We start from the raw sequence: 5,873 nt of genomic DNA on the forward strand, positions 1-5,873 counted from the left end.
GCTTCCAGTCGCCTTACTCCTTCTTTCTCAACTCATTAATTCAAACCTGTGGTGTATTTGCTTTATTGCTTACTGTGAACAGTGTCTCTCTTGGGCTGGTGGGTCTTGGGTGCTGTAAGAAAGCAGCTTGGGTGCTGTAAGAAAGCAGCTTGGGTACTGACCAAGCCTTCTGGAGCCAATCAGTAAGCAGCACTCCTCCATGGCTTCTGCTTCAGTTCCTAGCTCCATGTTCCTGTCCTTACTTCCATCCATGATGGATTATAAGCTTCCCCAAGTTCCCTTTGGTCATGGTGTTTTGTTGTAGCAACAGAAACACTAACTAAAATAAGCCCAAGGCACTGAAGTGGAAGGAACCAGGCATAAAGGAATTCACGCATTGTTATTTCATTTATAAGAATGTCAAGACCAGATAAAAATGCATCTATAACAAAAAAATATAGGTCATTGGTCATCTGGAAGAAGAGGTGGAGGGATTGCCTAAAATGAGCAAGAATAGTTTTTCAGGGTGATAAAAACTGTGTCACAGTGTTGACTACACTGGTATCTGTGTAGATGTGTAGACTTAAGGATCTTTTAACTCAAAATGCTTGGGCCCCCAGATATTTCAGAACTTCTTTTAAATTGAGGTTTTGGCATGTTTGTATGTACATGAGACATCTTGAGGTTGCACTCAAGTGTAATCATGCAAATTCATGATTGTTTCGTGTGTATCATATTCACTTAGTCAGAAGGTAATTTTATGGGATATGTTTACTGATTTGCATTTTAACTGTGACTGTCCTGTGAGGTCAGGCGTAGGGATTCTTATTGTTTGTTTTCCTGTTTCTACAAACTTTTATTGGAGCCAGGGTCAGAGTAGAGCTAAATGGATCACGCAAGCCCAGGGTAAGATCACTTTATGTAAAATGTTGACATTTGCTCATCACACATTACTTGCTGAATTAAACATTTTGATGTGCTGAAATATTGTTTATCTTGTTGGATGTTTTTGAGGTCCTCATAAAGTTTGTGCACAAAGGGACTGCTTCACTCGCATGAGGCCCCACCCTACATAAAATCATTCACTCCAGACTTTGCAGGAAGCATGCTCAGCTCCTGCCACATGGAGCCCATTTTTCTTGATGATGTTCTTCTTAGGCTCACTAAATGTGCTTCTGCTTTGACCTCCTTAATTCTAAACCTTCTGTCTGGTCCCACCGAGAATCTTACGCTGGACTCCAAAATGAGGCAGTGCCTTCTGAATTCTATACTGTCTTCTGAGCAGAGAGAACCTCTTGAAATTCTCCTGATGGTCTGAACATGGCCTTTGTCTTGTTCTTCCCTGCTCTGACGATGTGGCCAAGGCAGGGCCACACCCTAGTGTTAAGACCTTCAAGCCTGAACAGCTGAGCCCAGTGCTTTCCAGCACTTGTTAATGCTCCCAGGAAGCTGCTGAGAAGAAATAAGTCTGACTTTTCACTCTGTTCCTGTAACAGCCCTCTCCCTTCCGCATCACTTGTACCAGGTTAGTCTCCTCTCTTACACTCTTCCCACCTCCATGCCCCCCTTTTACTTTTCTGATTCCTATGACTACTCCAAGTTATCTACTCAAATTGGAAAATTTGGAACTATGAGCCACAGATACAAGAGAACATCTGGATCTCAATTATTCACTCCCCCACACATATTAGTGCCATTCATTTAGCTATAATCTGAGTAGTATTCCAGTGTATATATGTGACACAGTTTCATTGTCCATTCATTATTTGAAGGACACTTATGTTATTTTCACTTCCTAGCTACTGTGAGTAAAGCAAATATCTGTGGAGAACGTTGAATCCTTTGGGCAATGCCAAGGAGTAGTACAGCTGGGTCATATAGTAGATCTATTTTTACCTTTTGAAATTGTACACACTGATTTCCAGAGCAGTGGAAGTAGTTTGCAATCTCATGAGCAGTGAACGAGGGCCCAGTTTTCCCATGTCTTGGGCAGCCTTTGTTGTTGGTTATGTTGTTGATCTTAGTCATTCTGACTGGGGTAAGATAAAATCTCAACCTTGTTTTATTCTGGGTTTCTGTAATTATTAAGGGCTATGGACACCTTTTGAGCTATTTCTTAGCCATTTTTAATTCTTCATTTGAAAATTCTCTGTTCAGATTCGTAGACCACTTTAAAAATCAAAGCAGAACATTTGTTTCTTGAGTTCTTTATATATTCTAGATATTAACCCCCCATGAGAAGCATAGCTGACAAAGAATCTCTCCAGTTTTGTGGGGTCTTTTTCATTTGGCTCATTGTTTTCTTAGTTGTGAAGAAACTTTTCAGGTTTATGAGGACCCGTTTGTCAATATTTGGCCTTTAGTTCTGAACAAATGGAGTCCTGTTCAAAATGTCCTTTCCTAGGCTTGGGATTTTTATTTATTTATTTATTTATTTGCTTATGGTATGTGACTATTCAAAATGTTTCAGCTTTTGAGAAAATTCAGCTTTTAAGCTTTGAGATTCGGGACACTCAACCTGCATATAGTCTTCTAAAAAAATGTTAAATTATAATTGTAAAATGAGCAGAAATGTGTAGAAATCATTGTTCAGTAAGGCTAATTCAAATAATATCCCCATTTTTTGTGTGTGTGCTGGGAATCCAAACTAAGACTTTGTAGGTGCTAATATATAGTTTAACAGTGAGATATTCTGCAGCTGATTAAAGTGATTGGAAATATTTAAACATGTATTTAGTTATTCACCTTCCAGCATTTGGGTATCTTAACGAAAGGAATACAATAGGTACAATGACCAGTTCATAAAACAATGCTTTAGATTTTAGATTGAGTTTTGGTCTTACTAGATATTTTTCAAGAGATGGATGGATTTTGGCAAGAAGGCTCAACCTTTCTTTGGCAGTGACACATTAAGTGAAGGACAGAACCTTATACTGTTGTCTCTTTTGCTTCTCAGGATTTCAAATGCAGACTAGTGTATGTGATTGACCCTTGGGTGTGGTTTGCCTATACAGCTGTATGGCTGATTGACTCTGCCCCCCTCTGGTAGAGAACTCTGAACAAAACAGACTTTTCCCTCAATTATTTTCCTCACTTATCTTCTCTAGACTGTTGAATAACTTATTGACTATATCTTCAAAAATTTTTGAATAATATGATCATTTATTGTTCAATTTTAAAGCCTTTATCTGGTTCTTCCTTTTGTCTTACCCACCTCTTCTCTACCTCCCTCCTGCTCACTTAATGAGACAGGTATCAAAAAGTAAAATTCAGCTTTAGTGTTGAGACAGGAAATCACAATCTGATGGGCGGTGGAAGATCTGAGCTTCTACCACCTGATCCAGTTACTAATTCTGCCAACGTTTCCTTAATCTTCTCCCGGTTTCTTCACTTGGAAAACGAGAGTGTTCACTTACTATGCCTGTATAAAAATGGTCTTGTGTGACCCACTATCATGCATTTAAAAAAAATAAACAAAATGAAAAGGTTAAAATTCTCCAACCAGTTCCATTTATTCAATGGCTGCTGGCAAATATCATCATTATCTCTGTGATAGAAGCACTTGGGAACAGTAAAAATATAGGATCTAAGTAGGAGTTGTCAGTTCTGGCTAGGGTGACGGGGTAAATTTCCAGAAGGAAGGACGCTTGAACTGGCCTCAACGATGAGTGAGAATTTGTGAATTGGAAAATTAAAAGAGCATTCTGCTTGTCAACAATGCAGTCCCTATATGATCTCATGCAGGAAGACCAAATAGCCAGACTCTTCGAATTTCAAGAGCCTGAAGCTGACAATGGAGTCGCAGTAGAGAACGGTGGGAGGACTATGAAGCAGTGGCCGGTCCATTCACTTCCTGCTGAACCTGAGCGGATCCTGAGCCAGTGACTCATCGCCAGGACAAAGTACGCACCTGTCGCACAAATCCGGTGCTGGCTGGTGTATTTTTATCTTGCTTCTGTAAACTCTTTTTGTTCCATTATTAATACTCAGTGCACTCGGTGAGACAGGATTAGAGTCGTAAGAAAATCCATTTAGGCTCCCCCGCTCCCCCCCATACACTTGTTACTGGTTTTTGTGGCAAAGGAAGTGAATTCTATGTTATCCTGTATTCCTTTCTTTCTGAAAAATTCTCTCTCTTGAGATACAGACTAGCTGTGCCTTCTGCATTTTGTTCCACAGTAAGTGCACTTAGAGTTTATTGAACCTTGCTCTTCGAGGATTTGATTTAGTCCTTGCCAGCATCCTCTGAAGGAGGCTACTGAGTCCATTCTATGAATGAGACCCAAGGTTGCAATATAAGCTGACCAAAAATTGAACGAGTCTGGATGTGAGGGATTCTTTTTGGTGACTTTCTCGAATAATTCTAGTTTCCATGACAATGTGCTCTCAAGACACTTACACCTAGAAAGAAGCCTTCAGGGGGAAGCAGAGTCCTAAAGACTTTCCTTCTTTTCTCAGCTTAGAACCACAACCCTCAACAAGCTACTGAGTGTCAAGTATCTTTTTTTTTTAAAAGGATTCCCAGATTCCCATTTGTCCCTGGAACTCAAAGACAGCTCAGCTCTCCTGTTTGTAGCAGCCTGTCACACACATAAAGGCAGTTTAATTGAAGATGTCCTCGTCACTCTGCTCCCTCTCTCCTAGGTGTTTTGTTTTCTTCTTAGGGGAAAACATTTTCCATTTGGAGGCAGAGAATCAATGATTGATGTAGTGTCATTGTTTGTGTCTCTCCAAAATTCATATTAAAATCCCATCTTCAAACATTAGTATTAGGCACGAGCCGTTAGGTGGTTGGTGGCCCATGTCTGTAATCCCAGTATTAAGGAGACTGAGACTGAGGGATTGCCATGAGTTCCAAGCCAGCCTGGGCTACATAGTGAGTTTCAGGTTAAACTGGGCTACAGATTGAGTTCCTGTTTCGAAGAAGAAAACAAACAGCAAAGAAAGCAGTGGGATCTTTCCAGATGATGAGTTCCTGAGATCCTGATTTCATGAATGGAATTAGAAAGGGCTTGAAGGGGTCAGTTGGGCTCTACCGTCTTTTCGGCTATGTGAGGATGTTTGGCCACTCTAGGGGTTGGAGCAGCAAGGCACCATCATAGAAGCAGAGAGACAGCCTTACCAGGCACCAAGTCCAGATTTCCTAGCCTGAAGAACTGGAGTTATGTAGTAAGGAGCTGCGGGCAGGCCTGCTTTTCACCTCACCCAGCTCCCGCCCGGCTAGCTCAGTCGGTAGAGCATGAGACTCTTAATCTCAGGGTCGTGGGTTCGAGCCCCACGTTGGGCGCCATACGCCCACGTGGATAACTGCATCCACAGAAAGCCTGAGAAAGTTTGGAAAAGAATAGAGTAAAGCATGTTTTCTTGGTGGCAGCAATTTCTCGGGTCTGCTCTGCTTGCTAGAGACAAGCAAATGCTCTCATCTAAGAGAGGCTTCCTGACTCAGCTTTAGCTGCAAAACTTTGTAGCTCCTTTAAGAGGTCCTGCCGTGAAACACTTTAACAGTGTTGATGAAAAGCTGAACGCATGCTTTTCGGTTTTCAGCCGTAGCAGGAAAAAAGCTGCGCAGTTTTAAAATGCCGGTTTTCTGGGCCGTCCTGCCAGGGCAAACTCTGACTCTTTCAGGCAGGCAGTCCGACTGAGTGTGGTCTGTGAGCAGAATGCTGCAGCTTGCTTGCTGACAAGGACCTTGAAACGCCATAGAGTTGTGGCAGTGAACACAGCTCTGGCTGGTACCTCTACCATGAGTCTGGAAAGCTAAGAAATGGCCTAGATCCAGCTGTCAAAGCCACGGTTTTAGGCTCATGTGGTCAGAAAAAAGGAGAGATATACAGTAAAGAGAGATTCAAAGACGAACAAAACCTCTAAACGGTTTATAGTGTGTTACAAATAAA

General features: G+C 41.5%; 1 non-coding gene across 1 annotated transcript; it reads left to right on the forward strand.

Moving 5' to 3' along the window:
• Positions 1–5,193: 5,193 nt before the first annotated feature.
• Trnak-cuu (transfer RNA lysine (anticodon CUU)) lies at positions 5,194–5,266 on the forward strand. The gene has a single exon. It is a non-coding gene; the product is annotated as a tRNA-Lys (tRNA).
• The last annotated feature ends 607 nt before the right edge of the window (positions 5,267–5,873 follow it).

The sequence above is a fragment of the Myodes glareolus genome, chromosome 5 (genome assembly GCF_982192425.1).
Source record: "Myodes glareolus chromosome 5, mMyoGla1.1, whole genome shotgun sequence".
Classification (NCBI taxonomy): Eukaryota; Metazoa; Chordata; class Mammalia; order Rodentia; family Cricetidae; genus Myodes; species Myodes glareolus.